At 38.8% G+C, this 14,138-nt stretch overlaps 1 non-coding gene across 1 annotated transcript; it reads right to left on the minus strand.

Moving 5' to 3' along the window:
* Positions 1–13,003: 13,003 nt before the first annotated feature.
* Positions 13,004–13,111, minus strand: LOC112787777 (small nucleolar RNA R71). The gene has a single exon (XR_003195170.1). It is a non-coding gene; the product is annotated as a small nucleolar RNA R71 (small nucleolar RNA).
* Between the last annotated feature and the right edge of the window lie 1,027 nt (positions 13,112–14,138).

The following is a 14,138-nucleotide window of genomic DNA, read 5'->3' on the forward strand; positions in this document are numbered from 1 at the left end:
GCGTTCAACGCCAGTTCCATGTTGCAGTCTGGCGTCCAGCGCCAGAAACAAGTTACAAGTTGGAGTTCAACGCCAGAAACAGGTTACAACCTGGCGTTGAACGCCCAAAACAGCCCAGACACGTGGGAAGCTTAAGTCTCAGCCCCAACACACACCAAGTGGGCCCCAGAAGTGGATTTCTGCACTAATTATCATAGTTTACTCATTTTCTGTAAAACCTAGGTTACTAGTTTAGTATTTAAACAACTTTTAGAGATTTATTTTGTATCTCATGACATTTTTAGATCTGAATTTTGTACTCTTTGACCGCATGAGTCTCTAAACCCCATTGTTGGGGGTGAGGAGCTCTGCTGTGTCCTAATGAATTAATGCAAGTATTTCTGTTTTCTATTCAAACATGTGTGTTCCTATCTAAGATATCCATTCGCACTTCAACATGAATGTGATGAACGTGACAATCATCATCATTCCCCCACGAACGCGTGCCTGACAACCACTTCCGTTCACCATAGAATGAACGAATATCTCTTAGATCTCTTAATCAGAATCTTCGTGGTATAAGCTAGATTGATGGCAGCATTCAAGAGAATCCAGAAGGTCTAAACCTTGTCTGTGGTATTCCGAGTAGGATTCAGGGATTGAATGACTGTGACAAGCTTCAAACTCGTGAGTGTTGGGCGTAGTGACAGACGCAAAAGGATAGTAAATCCTATTCCGGTACGATTGAGAACCTGCAAATGATTAGCCGTGCGGTGACAGCGCACCTGGACCCTTTTCACTAGAAGGATGGATGGTAGCCATTGACAACGGTGATCCACCACACAGCTTGCCATAGGAGGACGTGCGTGCATGAACAAGAAGACAGAGGAAAGCAGAATTTCAGAAGACAAAGCATCTCCAAAACTCCAACATATTCTCCATCATTGCACAATAAGTATTTATATTTATGCCCTTTTATTCCTTGCAAGCAAATTTGATAAGTGAATTGTTTTATTGTTTTCTTGACTAAGAGTTACAAGGTAACCATAAATTGCTTCAAGCCAACAATCTCCATGGGATCGACCCTTACTCATGTAAGGTATTACTTGGACGACCCAGTGCACTTGCTGGTTAGTTGTGCGAAATTGTAAGAGAATAATGTGAACATTGATATCACAATTTCGTGCACCAAGTTTTTGGCGCCGTTGCTGGGGATTGCTTGAGTTTGAACAACTGACGGCGGTGAATCCTGTTGCTTAGATTAGGAAAATTTTGTATTTTGGGTCAGAGTCTTTTATATTCTTTTCAAAAAAAAAATAAAATAAAAATTAAAATAATATTTTTTCTTAGTTATCAAAAATATTTTTCAAAACAAGTGTTACATTTACTGCCCATTTGGCTAGAGCGTTGGTCTGTGTTCTTGGTAAATTGGATACCTTCTTTTTAAAATTCTTTTTCAAAAATAATTTTTACATTAAATCTTGTGCCAAACTTTAAGTTTGGTGTTTTCTTGTTGATTTTTCTTTGGTTTTCGAAAAATCTTATTTTGGTTTTCTAAAAATTTTAAGTTTGGTGTTCTTTCTTCATGTTCTTGTGTTCTTGTGAATCTTCAAAGTGTTCTTCAGTTTTCCTTGTGTCTTGATCTTAAAATTTTTAAGTTTGGTGTTCCTTGGTGTTTTCCCTCCAAAATTTTCGAAAACAAGGAGCATTAGATCTAAAAAGTTTTAAATCTTGTGCTATCTTATTGTTTTTCTCTCTCCTCTTTAAATTCAAAAATATCTTTTCTCTCTATTTTAAAGCAAATTTTCGAAATTTACCTTTAAAATTCAGATTTTTATTTCAAAATTTAAAACCTTTTTCAAAAATTATCATATCCTTTTCAAAACTTCCTAACCACTTTCTCTCTCCTTATTTTTTCGAAAATCTTCACCCATTTTTATTTATTTTATTTTAATTTATTTTATTTTCGAAATAAATAAATAAATAAATAAAAATAATTTTTTTTACATCATCTCCCTTTCTCCATCATGGATCTAAGTGGAAATGAACAGTCAAGAAGGACTCTGGGGTCATATGCTAACCCCTCTACTGCTTCATATGAGAGTAGTATCTGCATACCCTCCGTTGGAGTCAGTAGCTTTGAGTTGAATCCTCAGCTCATTATCATGGTGCAGCAAAGCTGCCAGTATTCCGGTCTTCCACAGGAAGAACCTACAGAGTTTCTGGCACAGTTTTTACAAATTGCTGACACAGTACATGATAAGGAAGTAGATCAGGATGTCTACAGATTATTACTGTTTCCATTTGCTGTAAAAGACCAAGCCAAGAGGTGGTTAAATAACCAACCTAAGGCTAGCATAAGGACATGGAAATAGCTGACAGAAAAATTCCTGAATCAATACTTTCCTCTAAAACGGATGACACAGCTAAGGCTGGACATCCAAGGCTTTAAACAAGGAGATAATGAATCTCTTTATGATGCCTGGGAGAGATACAGAGAGATGCTACAAAAATGCCCCTCTGAGATGTTTTCAAAGTGGGTTCAGTTAGACATCTTCTATTATGGGCTTACAGAAAGAGCTCAGATCTCTCTAGATTACTCAGCTGGTGGATCTATCCACATGAGAAAGACAATTGAAGAAGCTCAAGAGCTCATTGATACAGTTGCCAGAAATCAACATATGTACCTAAGCAGTGACCCTTCCATGAAAGAAGAGGTTAAAACAGTAACTGCTGAACTCAGTCCTGAAGAACAAGCTGCTGAATTTAATCAGCAATTAGACTTTCTAACACAACAGTTAGCCGAATTCAAAGATAGACTACAAGAGACAAGGATGGCTAATATAAATATGGAAGAATAATTGAAGCAAACAAAACAGCAGCTATCAAAACAAATAACAGAAGAATGCCAAGCAGTTCAATTAGGAAGTGGGAAAACATTAAATACCCCACCTCAAGGCAGCAGGAAGCCAAGAAATGAGCAAACCACCCAAAATCCATCTGAGGACAGTAAGAGCCCAGAAAAAAATAATTCTGGCGTTAAAATGCCAGAAATTGGGTGGAAGGCTGGCACTGAACGCCCAGACCATGCTCAAGACTGGCGTTCAACGCCAGAAACAAGCAAGGAACTGGCGTTGAACGCCCAAAGGAAGCACAGTTCTGGCGTTCAAATGCCAGGAACAGATGAGGAATTGGCGTCTAACGTCACTCCAGCTTCTAACTCTGGCACTCAAATGCCAAAGAGGGATCAGACACACACAAGTGCTGATGACAACCCCTCTAAAAAGGCTTCTTCAACTATTTCTATAGGAAATAAACCTACAGCAACCAAGGTTGAGGAATATAAAGCCAAGATACCTGATCCTCAAAAACTCCGCCAAGAGGAGCAGGATAAGCAATTTGCTCACTTTGCAGATTATCTCAGGACTCTTGAAATTAAGATTCCGTTTGTAGAGGCACTTGAGCAAATACCTTCTTATGCCAAGTTCATGAAAGAGATCTTGATTCACAAGAAGGATTGGAGAGAAACTGAAAGAGTTCTCCTCACTGAAGAATGCAGTGCAGTCATTCTGAAAAGCTTTCCTGAAAAGCTTAAAGATCCCAGAAGCTTTCTAATACCATGCACATTAGAGGGAAATTTCACCAGGATAGCTTTATGCGATCTTGGGGCAAGCATCAACCTAATACCTGCATCCACTATCAGAAAGCTTGGTTTAACTGATGGCTCCATTAAATACCCATCAGGCCTGATTGAGGACATGATTGTCAGGGTTGGGCCATTCGCCTTTCCTACTGACTTCGTAGTGCTGGAAATGGAGGAGTACAAGAGTGCTACTCTCATTCTAGGAAGACCTTTCCTAGCAACTGGACGAACTCTCATTGATGTCCAAAAGGGGGAAGTCACCCTAAGAGTCAATGAAGATGAGTTTAAGTTGAATGCTGTCAATGCCATGCAGCATTCAGACACACCAAAAGACTGCATGAAAGTTGATCTTATTGACTCTTTGGTAGAAGAGATCAACATGGCTGAGAGTCTCGAATCAGAGCTGGAAAACATCTTTAAAGATGTTCCACCTGATCTAGAGGATTCAGAGGAATTGAAAGAGTCTCTGAAATTTCCTCAGGAAGAGGAAAAACCTCCTAAACCCGAGCTCAAACCATTACCACCATCCCTGAAATATGCATTTCTGGGAGAAGGTGATACTTTTCCAGTGATCATAAGCTCTGCTTTAAATCCACAAGAAGAGGAAGCACTAATTCAAGTGCTAAGGACACACAAGATAGCTCTTGGGTGGTCCATAAGTGACCTTAAGGGCATAAGCCCAGCTAGATGCATGCACAAGATCTTATTGGAGGACAATGCTAAGCCAGTGGTTCAACCACAGAGGCGGCTAAATCCAACCATGAAGGAAGTGGTGCAGAAAGAGGTCACTAAATTACTGGAGGCTGGGATTATTTATCCTATTTCAGATAGCCCCTGGGTGAGTCCTGTTCAAGTTGTCCCTAAAAAGGGAGGCATGATAGTGGTTCATAATGAAAAAAATAAACTGGTTCCTACAAGAACAGTTACAGGGTGGCGCATGTGTATTGATTACAGAAGGCTCAATACAGCCACCAGAAAGGATCATTTTCCTTTACCATTCATAGACCAGATGCTAGAAAGACTAGCAGGTCATAATTATTACTGCTTTTTGGATGGCTATTCAGGCTACAACCAAATTGCAGTAGATCCCCAGGATCAAGAGAAAACAGCATTCACATGTCCATCTGGGGTATTTACTTACAGAAGGATGCCTTTTTGGCTGTGTAATGCGCCTGCAACCTTTCAAAGATGCATGCTCTCTATTTTCTCTGATATGGTGGAAAAATTTCTGGAAGTCTTCATGGATGACTTCTCAGTATATGGAGACTTATTCAGCTCCTGTCTTGATCACCTGACACTGGTTTTGAAAATATGCCAAGAGACCAACCTGGTTTTAAACTGGGAAAAATGTCACTTTATGGTGACTGAAGGGATTGTCCTTGGGCATAAAATTTCAAACAAGGGAATAGAGGTGGATCAAGCTAAAATAGAGGTAATTGAAAAATTACCACCACCTGCCAATGTTAAGGCAATCAGAAGCTTTCTGGGGCATGCAGGATTCTATAGGAGGTTTATAAAGGATTTTTCAAAAATTTCAAAACCTCTAAGCAACCTGCTAGCTGCTGACACGCCATTTGTGTTTGACACAGAGTGTCTACAGGTGTTTGAAACTCTGAAAGCTAAGCTGGTCACAGCACCAGTTATTTCTGCACCAGACTGGACATTACCGTTCGAATTAATGTGTGATGCCAGTGATCACGCCATTGGTGCAGTACTGGGGCAGAGGCATGATAAGCTTCTGCATGTCATTTATTATTCTAGCCGTGTTTTGAATGATGCCCAGAAGAATTACACAACCACAGAAAAAGAATTGCTTGCAGTGGTCTATGCCATTGACAAGTTTAGATCATACTTAGTAGGATAAAAAGTGATTGTGTACACTGACCATGCTGCTCTTAAATATCTACTCACAAAGCAGGATTCAAAACCCAGGCTTATAAGATGGGTATTGCTCCTGCAAGAGTTTGATATAGACATAAGAGACAGAAAGGGGACAGAAAACCAAGTGGTTGATCATCTGTCCCGAATAGAGCCAGTAGAAGGGGCGTCCTCCCCCTCTATTGAGATCTCTAAAACCTTTCCGGATGAGCATTTGCTTGCCATTCAGGAAACACCATGGTTTGCAGACATTGCAAACTATAAAGCTGCAAGGTTCATATCCAAGGAGTACAGCAGGCAACAAAAGAAAAAATTAATTACTGATGCAAAGTACTACTTGTGGGATGAACCCTATCTCTTTAAGAGATGTGCAGACGGAATAATCCGTAGGTGTGTGCCTAAAGAAGAAGCGCAGAGGATCTTATGGCATTACCATGGATCACAATATGGAGGCCATTTCGGAGGTGAGCGAACAACCACCAAGGTTCTCCAATGTGGCTTCTACTGGCCTACACTCTATAGAGATTCCCGAGAGTTTGTACGCAACTGTGACAATTTCCAGAGAGCTGGTAATTTGCCTCACAGTTACGCCATGCCTCAATAAGGAATCTTGGAAATTGAGTTGTTTGATGTATGGGGTATTGATTTCATGGGGCCTTTCCCACCATCATACTCAAACACGTATATTCTGGTGGCAGTTGACTATGTATCAAAATCGGTAGAGGCCATTGCCACACCCACCAATGATACTAAAACAGTACTGAAGTCCCTCCAGAAATATATATTCAGCAGGTTTGGTGTCCCTAGGGTACTAATCAGTGATGGGGGCACTCACTTCTGCAACAAACAGCTTTACTCTGCCATGGTCCGGTATGGGATTCGCCATAAGGTGGAAACTCCATATCATCCACAGACAAATGGGCAAGCTGAAGTCTCTAACAGAGAACTAAAAAGAATCCTGGAATGGACTGTAAGTACCTGTAGAAAGGATTGGGCACGAAGCTTGGATGATGCTCTGTGGGCTTACAGAACAGCATTCAAGACTCCCATAGGGACCTCTCCTTACCAACTTGTGTATGGTAAGGCTTGTCACCTGCCCGTGGAACTGGAACATAAGGCCTACTGGGCAACCAGATTCCTTAACTTTGATGCCAAATTAGCTGGAGAGAAAAGATTGCTCCAGCTGAATGAGCTAGAGGAATTCAGATTCACTGCTTTCGAAAATGCCAAGCTTTACAAAGAGAAATAAAAAAGGTGGCATGACAGAAAGCTGTCATCTAGAATCTTTAAACCAGGACAAAAGGTTCTGTTGTTTAACTCTAGGCTCAGGCTATTTCCTGGGAAACTGAAGTCCCGGTGGAGAGGACCATATGTGATTACAAGTGTATCACCATATGGTTATGTGGAGCTTCAAGATATTGATTCTGATAAGAAGTTCATTGTTAATGGACAGAGAATCAAGCACTATCTTGAAGGCAATGTTGAGCAAGAGTGCTCAAGGCTGAGGCTAGATTAAAAACTCAGCAAGGTCCAGCTAAAGACAATAAAGAAGCGCTTGCTGGGAGGCAACCCAGCCATGGGGCATCACTTCCTCTAAGCATTTTGCCCTATTCTTGATTTTATTTGTTTATATAAAGTTCATTGATACTAAGGTAAAGAGTCAAATGTATAAGTTTACAGGGTTACAGAAGGATTCTGCACACAAAACAGAGAAAAAGAGCTCACTGGCAAGAAAACGCCAGTAAAAGTCTATTTTGGGCGTTCAACGACCAAAAGAAGCATCCATTGGGCGTTGAATGCCAGTAAGGATAGCTATCTGGGCCTTAAACGCCAGAAAGAAGCATCTTCTGGGCGTTGAACGCCAGAAAGAAGCTCCTTCTGGGCGTTTAACGCCAGATTTACAGCATCCTAGGCGTTCAGAAAAACGCCCAGTGACAAAGGAGTTCCTGGCTTTCAACACCAGAAAGAAGCAACAGCTGTGCGTTGAACGCCCAAGAGAAGCAGCAGATGGGCGTTGAACGCCCAAAACATCCAGCGTTTGGGCGTTCAAACGCCAGGATGGTGGGGAGGAGGTAAATTCGTTTTTTCTTCATATTTTTCATTTTAATCCTAATTTTCATGTTTCAATTCATGATTTCTTGCATAAACATGTTACAAACCCTGATTTCTAAAATCCCTAATTTCTAAAAACCCCACTTTAAAAATATCAAATGTATCTTAATCCATAAGCACAAATCTTCTTTTTATCCAATTCAACTCTTTTTCAAAATTTTCAAAACAAATCTATCTCTTTTCATTCAAAAATCTTTTTAACTAATCAATATCTTTTTCAAATCTCCATATTATCTTTTTCAAAAAAATCCAAATTTATCTTTTTCAAATATCTTTCATATCTTTTCAATTTTAAATTATATCTTTTTTTATCATACTTATCTCTTTTTAAATCATATCTTTTATCTTATCTTTCTCCCTATTTTCGAAAACCCACCCCCCTCCCTTTTAAAAACACATTCGGCCTCCTTCCTCTCATCCACCATTCAACACTAGCTCTCCTTCTATCCCTCTCCTTTCTTTTCTTTTGCTTGAAGACAAGCAATCCTCTAAGTTTGGTGTGTTTATCCGTGATCACTAAACCATACCCACTAAGATCATGGCTCCTAAAGGAAAACAACCCACTCCAAGAGGCAAGAAAGAGAGTGTTCCAAAACCACTTTGGAATCAAGGGAGGTTCTTAACCAAAGAACATTCAGACCATTACTACAAAATAATGGGTCTAAAATCTGTGATCCCAGAAGTCAAGTTCGATCTGAAAGAAGATGAATATACGGAGATCCAAGAGCAGATTCGAAATAGGAACTGGGAAGTCCTAGCTAATCCTGAAACGAAAGTGGGAAGGAATATGGTTCAAGAATTCTACGCTAATCTGTGGCAAACAGACAGGCAGAGAATCTCTAGAGCTGCCCTCTATGACTACGGGACTGTGGTCAGAGGAAAGATTGTTCACATCCACCCTGACAAAATCAGGGAGATCTTTAAAATACCTAAGCTGAAAGATGACCCAAACTCCTTCAATAGGAGAATGATGAGAACAAACAAGGGCCTGGATAAGATTCTAGAGGATATATGCATCCCTGGAGCCAGGTGGACCACCAGCACGAAGGGTGCCCCAAGTCAACTCAAGAGAGAAGATCTCAAACCAGTCGCCAGAGGATGGCTGGACTTCATTGGGCATTCTATATTGCCCACCAAAAACCGTTCTGAAGTCAATATTAGAAGAGCAGTGATGATCCATTGCATTATGTTGGGAAAAGAAGTAGAAGTTCATCAACTGATCCCATCTAAATTCTACATACTTGCCAACAAGAACTCCAAGGATGCCAGGTTGGCTTATCCAAGCCTAATCTCTATGCTCTGCAAAGATTCTGGAGTAAAGATGGGAATAACATAGTATATTGATGAGCGGATAATTTATACACTTTTTGGCATTGTTTTTAGTATGTTTTTAGTAGGATCTAGTTACTTTTAGGGATGTTTTCATTAGTTTTTATGTTAAATTCACATTTCTGGACTTTACTATGAGTTTGTGTGTTTTTCTGTGATTTCAGGTATTTTCTGACTGAAATTGAGGGACTTGAGCAAAAATTAGATTCAGAGGTTGAAGAAGGACTACTGATGCTGTTGGATTCTGACTTCCCTGCACTCAAAGTGGATTTTCTGGAGCTACAGAACTCGAAATGGCGCGCTTCCAATTGCGTTGGAAAGTAGACATCCAGGGCTTTCCAGCAAAATATAATAGTCCATACTTTGGCCAAGAATAGACGACGTAAACTGGCGTTCAACGCCAGCTTTCTACCCAAATCTGGCGTCCAGCGCCAAAAAAGGAGCCAAAACCAGAGTTGAACGCCCAAACTGGCACAAAAGCTGGCGTTCAACTCCAAGAAGGACCTCTACACGTGCAACACTCAGGCTCAGCCCAAACACACACCAAGTGGGCCCAGGAAGTGAATTTATGCATCAATTACTTACTCATGTAAACCCTAGTAGCTAGTTTATTATAAATAGAACCTTTTACTATTGTATTAGGCATCTTTGATCAGCTTTTCAACTTTGATCAGTTGTATGCTATCTTAGATCACATTTGAGAGCTGGCCATCTCGGCCATGCCTGGACCTTCACTTATGTATTTTCATACGGTAGAGTTTCTACACTCCATAGATTAAGGTGTGGAGCTCTGCTGTTCCTCAAAGATTAATGCAAAGTACTACTGTTTTCTATTCAATTCTTCTTATTTCGCTTCTAAGATATCCATTCGCACCCAAGAACGTGATGAAGGTGATGATTATGTGTGACGCTCATCATCCTTCTCCCTTATGAACACGTGCCTGACAAACACTTCCGTTCTACATGCAACAAGCTAGAATGAATATCTCTTAGATCTCTTAATCGGAATCTTCGTGGCGTAAGCTAGAATGATGGCGGCATTCAAGAGAATCTGGAAAGTCTAAACCTTGTCTGTGGTATTCCGAGTAGGATTCAATGATTGAATGACTGTGACGAGCTTTAAACTCGCGATTGCTGGGCGTTAGTGACAGACGCAAAAGGAGGGTGAATCCTATTCCAGCATGATCGAGAACCAACAGATGATTAGCCGTGCTGTGACAGAGCATGTGAGCATATTTTTCACTTAGAGGAGGGGATGTAGCCACTGACAACGGTGATGCCCTTGCATAAAGCCAGCCATGGAAAGGAGTAAGACTGATTGGATGAAGGTAGCAGGAAAGCAGAGGTTCAAAGGAACGAAAGCATCTCCATTCGCTTATCTGAAATTCCTACCAATGAATTACATAAGTATTTCTACCCCTATTTTATTATATTAAATTCGAAAACACCATTATCCATTTATATCTGCCTAACTGAGATTTGCAAGGTGACCATAGCTTGCTTCATACCAACAATCTCCGTGGGATTCGACCCTTACTCACGTAAGGTATTACTTGGACGACCCAATGCACTTGCTGGTTAGTTGTATCGAAGTTGTGAACCATGGTATTGGCACCATGTTCTTGGCACCATTGCCAGGGAAAGAAAGAGCCATGAATTTTACATAATTAAAGTGTAATTACGATTACGCGTACCAAGTTGCTCACGTTGCCAGGGATTGTTCGAGCATGGACATCACAATTTCTTGCACCAAGTTTTTGGCGCCGTTGCCGGGGATTGTTCGTGTTTGGACAACTGACGGTTCATCTTGTTGCTCAGATTGGGTAACTTTCTTTTCGTTTTCTTTTCAAAAATTTTTTCAAAAATATTTCAAAACTTTTCTCATCTGTTTTCGAAAAAAAAATGTTTTCAAAAATTTTATTCAAAATTTTTAAGAATGAATTCTAGTGTTTCATGAAGCATGTAAAGCCTGGCTGGCTGTAAAGCCATGTCTAAATTTATTTGGACTGAGGCTTGCAATTTGTTATCAAGAGCAATATACTCTCGTGTTAAATGCTGAAGCTTGGCTGGCCATTGGCCATGTCTAGTGTTTTGGACTGGAGCTTTCTTTGAAAGCTTGGCTGGCTAGTGAGCCATGTCTAATTCCTGGACTGAAGCTTTAGACTAAGAATGCAAGATTCCTGGAATTCATATTAAAAATTTTGGAATCCTTATTTTTTCTTTTTCATATAATTTTCGAAAAAAAAATCCAAAAAAATTAGAAAATCATAAAAATCAAAAATATTTTTCTGTTTCTTGTTTGAGTCTTGAGTCATATCATAAGTTTGGTGTCACTTGCATATGCATCTAGCATTTTTCGAAAATATCATGCATTCATAGTGTTCTTCATGATCTTCAAGTTGTTCTTGGTAAGTCTTCTTGTTTGATCTTGATGATTTTTTGTTTTGTGTCTTTTCATGTTTTTCATATGCATTCTTGAATTCTTAGTGCGTAAGCATTAAAGAATTCTAAGTTTGGTGTCTTGCATGTTTTCTTTGCATCAAAAATTTTTCAAAAATATGTTCTTGATGTTCATCTTGACATTCAAAGTGTTCTTGGTGTTCATCTTGACACTCATATCATTCATGCATGCATTCATTGTTTTGATCTAAAAATTTCATGCATTGCATAATTTTCATGTTTTTCATAAAAAAATCAAAAAAATCAAAAAAATATCTTTCCCTTTTTCTCTCATCAAATTCGAAAATTTGAGTTGACTTTTTCAAAAAATTTTAAAATCAAGTTGTTTCTTAAAAGTCAAATCAAATTTTCAATTTGAAAATCTTATCTTTTCAAAATCTTTTTCAAAAAATCAAATCTTTTTCAAAATTTTTAGTTATTTTCGAAAATTCCAAAAATATTTTTCAAAAATCTTTTTCTTATTTTTGTATTAAATTTTCGAAAATAACATAAACAATTAATGTTTTGATTCAAAAATTTGAAGTTTGTTACTTGCTTGTTAAGAAAGATTCAAACTTTAAGTTTTAGAATCATATCTTATGAATTCTTATGAATCAAGTCATTAATTAAGATTTTAAAAATCAAATCTTTTTCAAAACTAATTCCTATCATATCTTTTCAAAAATATCTTCTTATCTTATCTTTTTCAAAAATTTGATTTCAAAATATCTTCTCTAACTTCCTAACTTCCTATCTTTTCAAAATTTGTTTCAACTAACTAACTAACTTTTTGTTTGTTTCTTAACTTTTTCAAAACTACCTAACTAACTCTATCTCTCTCATTTTCGAAAATATCTTCCCCCTTTTTCAAAATTTCTTTTTAATTTATTAATTATTTTAATTTTTTTAATCTTAATTTTCGAAAATCACCAACATTTTTCAAAAATTATTTTCAAAAATCACTAACTCCTTTTCAAAAATAATTTTCGAAAATTCCCTCCTTCTCTCTCATCTTATTTTATTTATTTATTCATCTACTAACATCTCTTCCTCACATCACCACCAAATTCGAACCCCCTCCTCTATCTGTGTTCGAATTTCTTCTTCTCTTCTTCTACTAACAAAAAGGAATCTATTTACTATGACATAGAAGATTCCTCTTCTTTTCTTTTTCTCTCCTCTTTCTTATGAGCAGGGACAGAGAAAAAGGCATTCTTTTTGAAGCTGATCCAGAACCTGAAAGGACTCTGAAGAAAAAATTAAGAGAAGCTAAATTACAACAATCCAGAGACAACTTAATTGAAAATTTCGAATAGGTAAAGGAGATGGCAGCCGAACCCAACAACAATGCAAGGAGAATGCTTGGTGACTTTACTGCACAAATTCCAATTTACATGGAAGAAGCATCTCCATTCCTGCCATTGGAGCAAACAACTTTGAGTTGAAACCTCAATTAGTTTCTCTGATGCAGCAGAACTGCAAGTTTCATGGACTTCCATCTGAAGATCCTTTTCAGTTCTTAACTGAATTCTTGCAGATATGTGACCTAAAGACAGCCTGAACTCTTGGGATAAGCTGGTCACGGCTTTCTTAGCCAAGTACTTTCCTCCTCAAAAGCTAAGAAAGCTTAGAGCAGATGTTCAAACCTTCAGACAGAAAGAAGGTGAATCCCTCTATGAAGCTTGGGAAAGATACAAACAGTTGACCAAAAAGTGTCCTTCTGACATGCTTTCAGAATGGACCATCCTGGATATATTCTATGATGGTTTATCTGAGCTATCAAAGATGTCACTGGACACTTCTGCAGGTGGATCCATTCACCTAAAGAAAACGCCTGCAGAAGCTCAAGAACTCATTGACATGGTTGCTAATAACCAGTTCATGTACACTTCTGAAAGAAATCCTGTGAGTAATGGGACGCTTATGAAGAAGGGAGTTCTTGAAGTTGATACTCTGAATGCCATATTGGCTCAGAATAAAATATTGACTCAGCAAGTCAATATGATCTCTCAGAGTCTGCATGGAATGCAAGCTGCATCCAACAGTACTCAAAAGGCATCTTCTGAAGAAGAAGCTTATGATCCTGAGAACCCTGCAATAGTAGAGGTAAATTACTTAGGTGAACCTTATGGAAACACCTATAACTCAACATGGAGAAATCATCCAAATTTCTCATGGAAGGATCAAAAGCCCCAACAAGGCTTTAATAATGGTGGAAGAAATAGGTTTAGCAATAGCAAGCCTTTTCCATCATCAACTCAGTAACAGACAGAGAACTCTGAACAAAATGCTTTTAATTTAGCAAATCTAATCTCTGATCTATCTAAGGCCACTGTGAGTTTCATGAATGAAACAAGGTCTTCCATTAGAAATCTGGAAGCACAAGTGGGCCAGCTGAGTAAAAGGATCATTGAAATCCCTCCTAGTACTCTCCCAAGCAATACAGAAGAGAACCCGAAAGGAGAGTGCAAGGCCATTGACATAAGCACCATGGCCGAACCTGTAAGGGAAGGAGAGGACGTGAATCCCAAGGAGGAAGACCTCCTGGGACGTCCAGTGATCAATAAGGAGCTTCCCTCTGAGGAATCAAAAGACTCTGAGGCTCATCTAGAGACCATAGAGATTCCATTGAACCTCCTTATGCCCTTCATGAGCTCTGATGAGTATTCCTCTTCTGAAGAGAATGAGGATGTTACTGAAGAGCAAACTGCCAAGTTTCTTGGTGCAATCATGAAGCTGAATGCCAAATTATTTGGCA

The sequence above is a fragment of the Arachis hypogaea genome, chromosome 20, assembly GCF_003086295.3.
Source record: "Arachis hypogaea cultivar Tifrunner chromosome 20, arahy.Tifrunner.gnm2.J5K5, whole genome shotgun sequence".
Classification (NCBI taxonomy): Eukaryota; Viridiplantae; Streptophyta; class Magnoliopsida; order Fabales; family Fabaceae; genus Arachis; species Arachis hypogaea.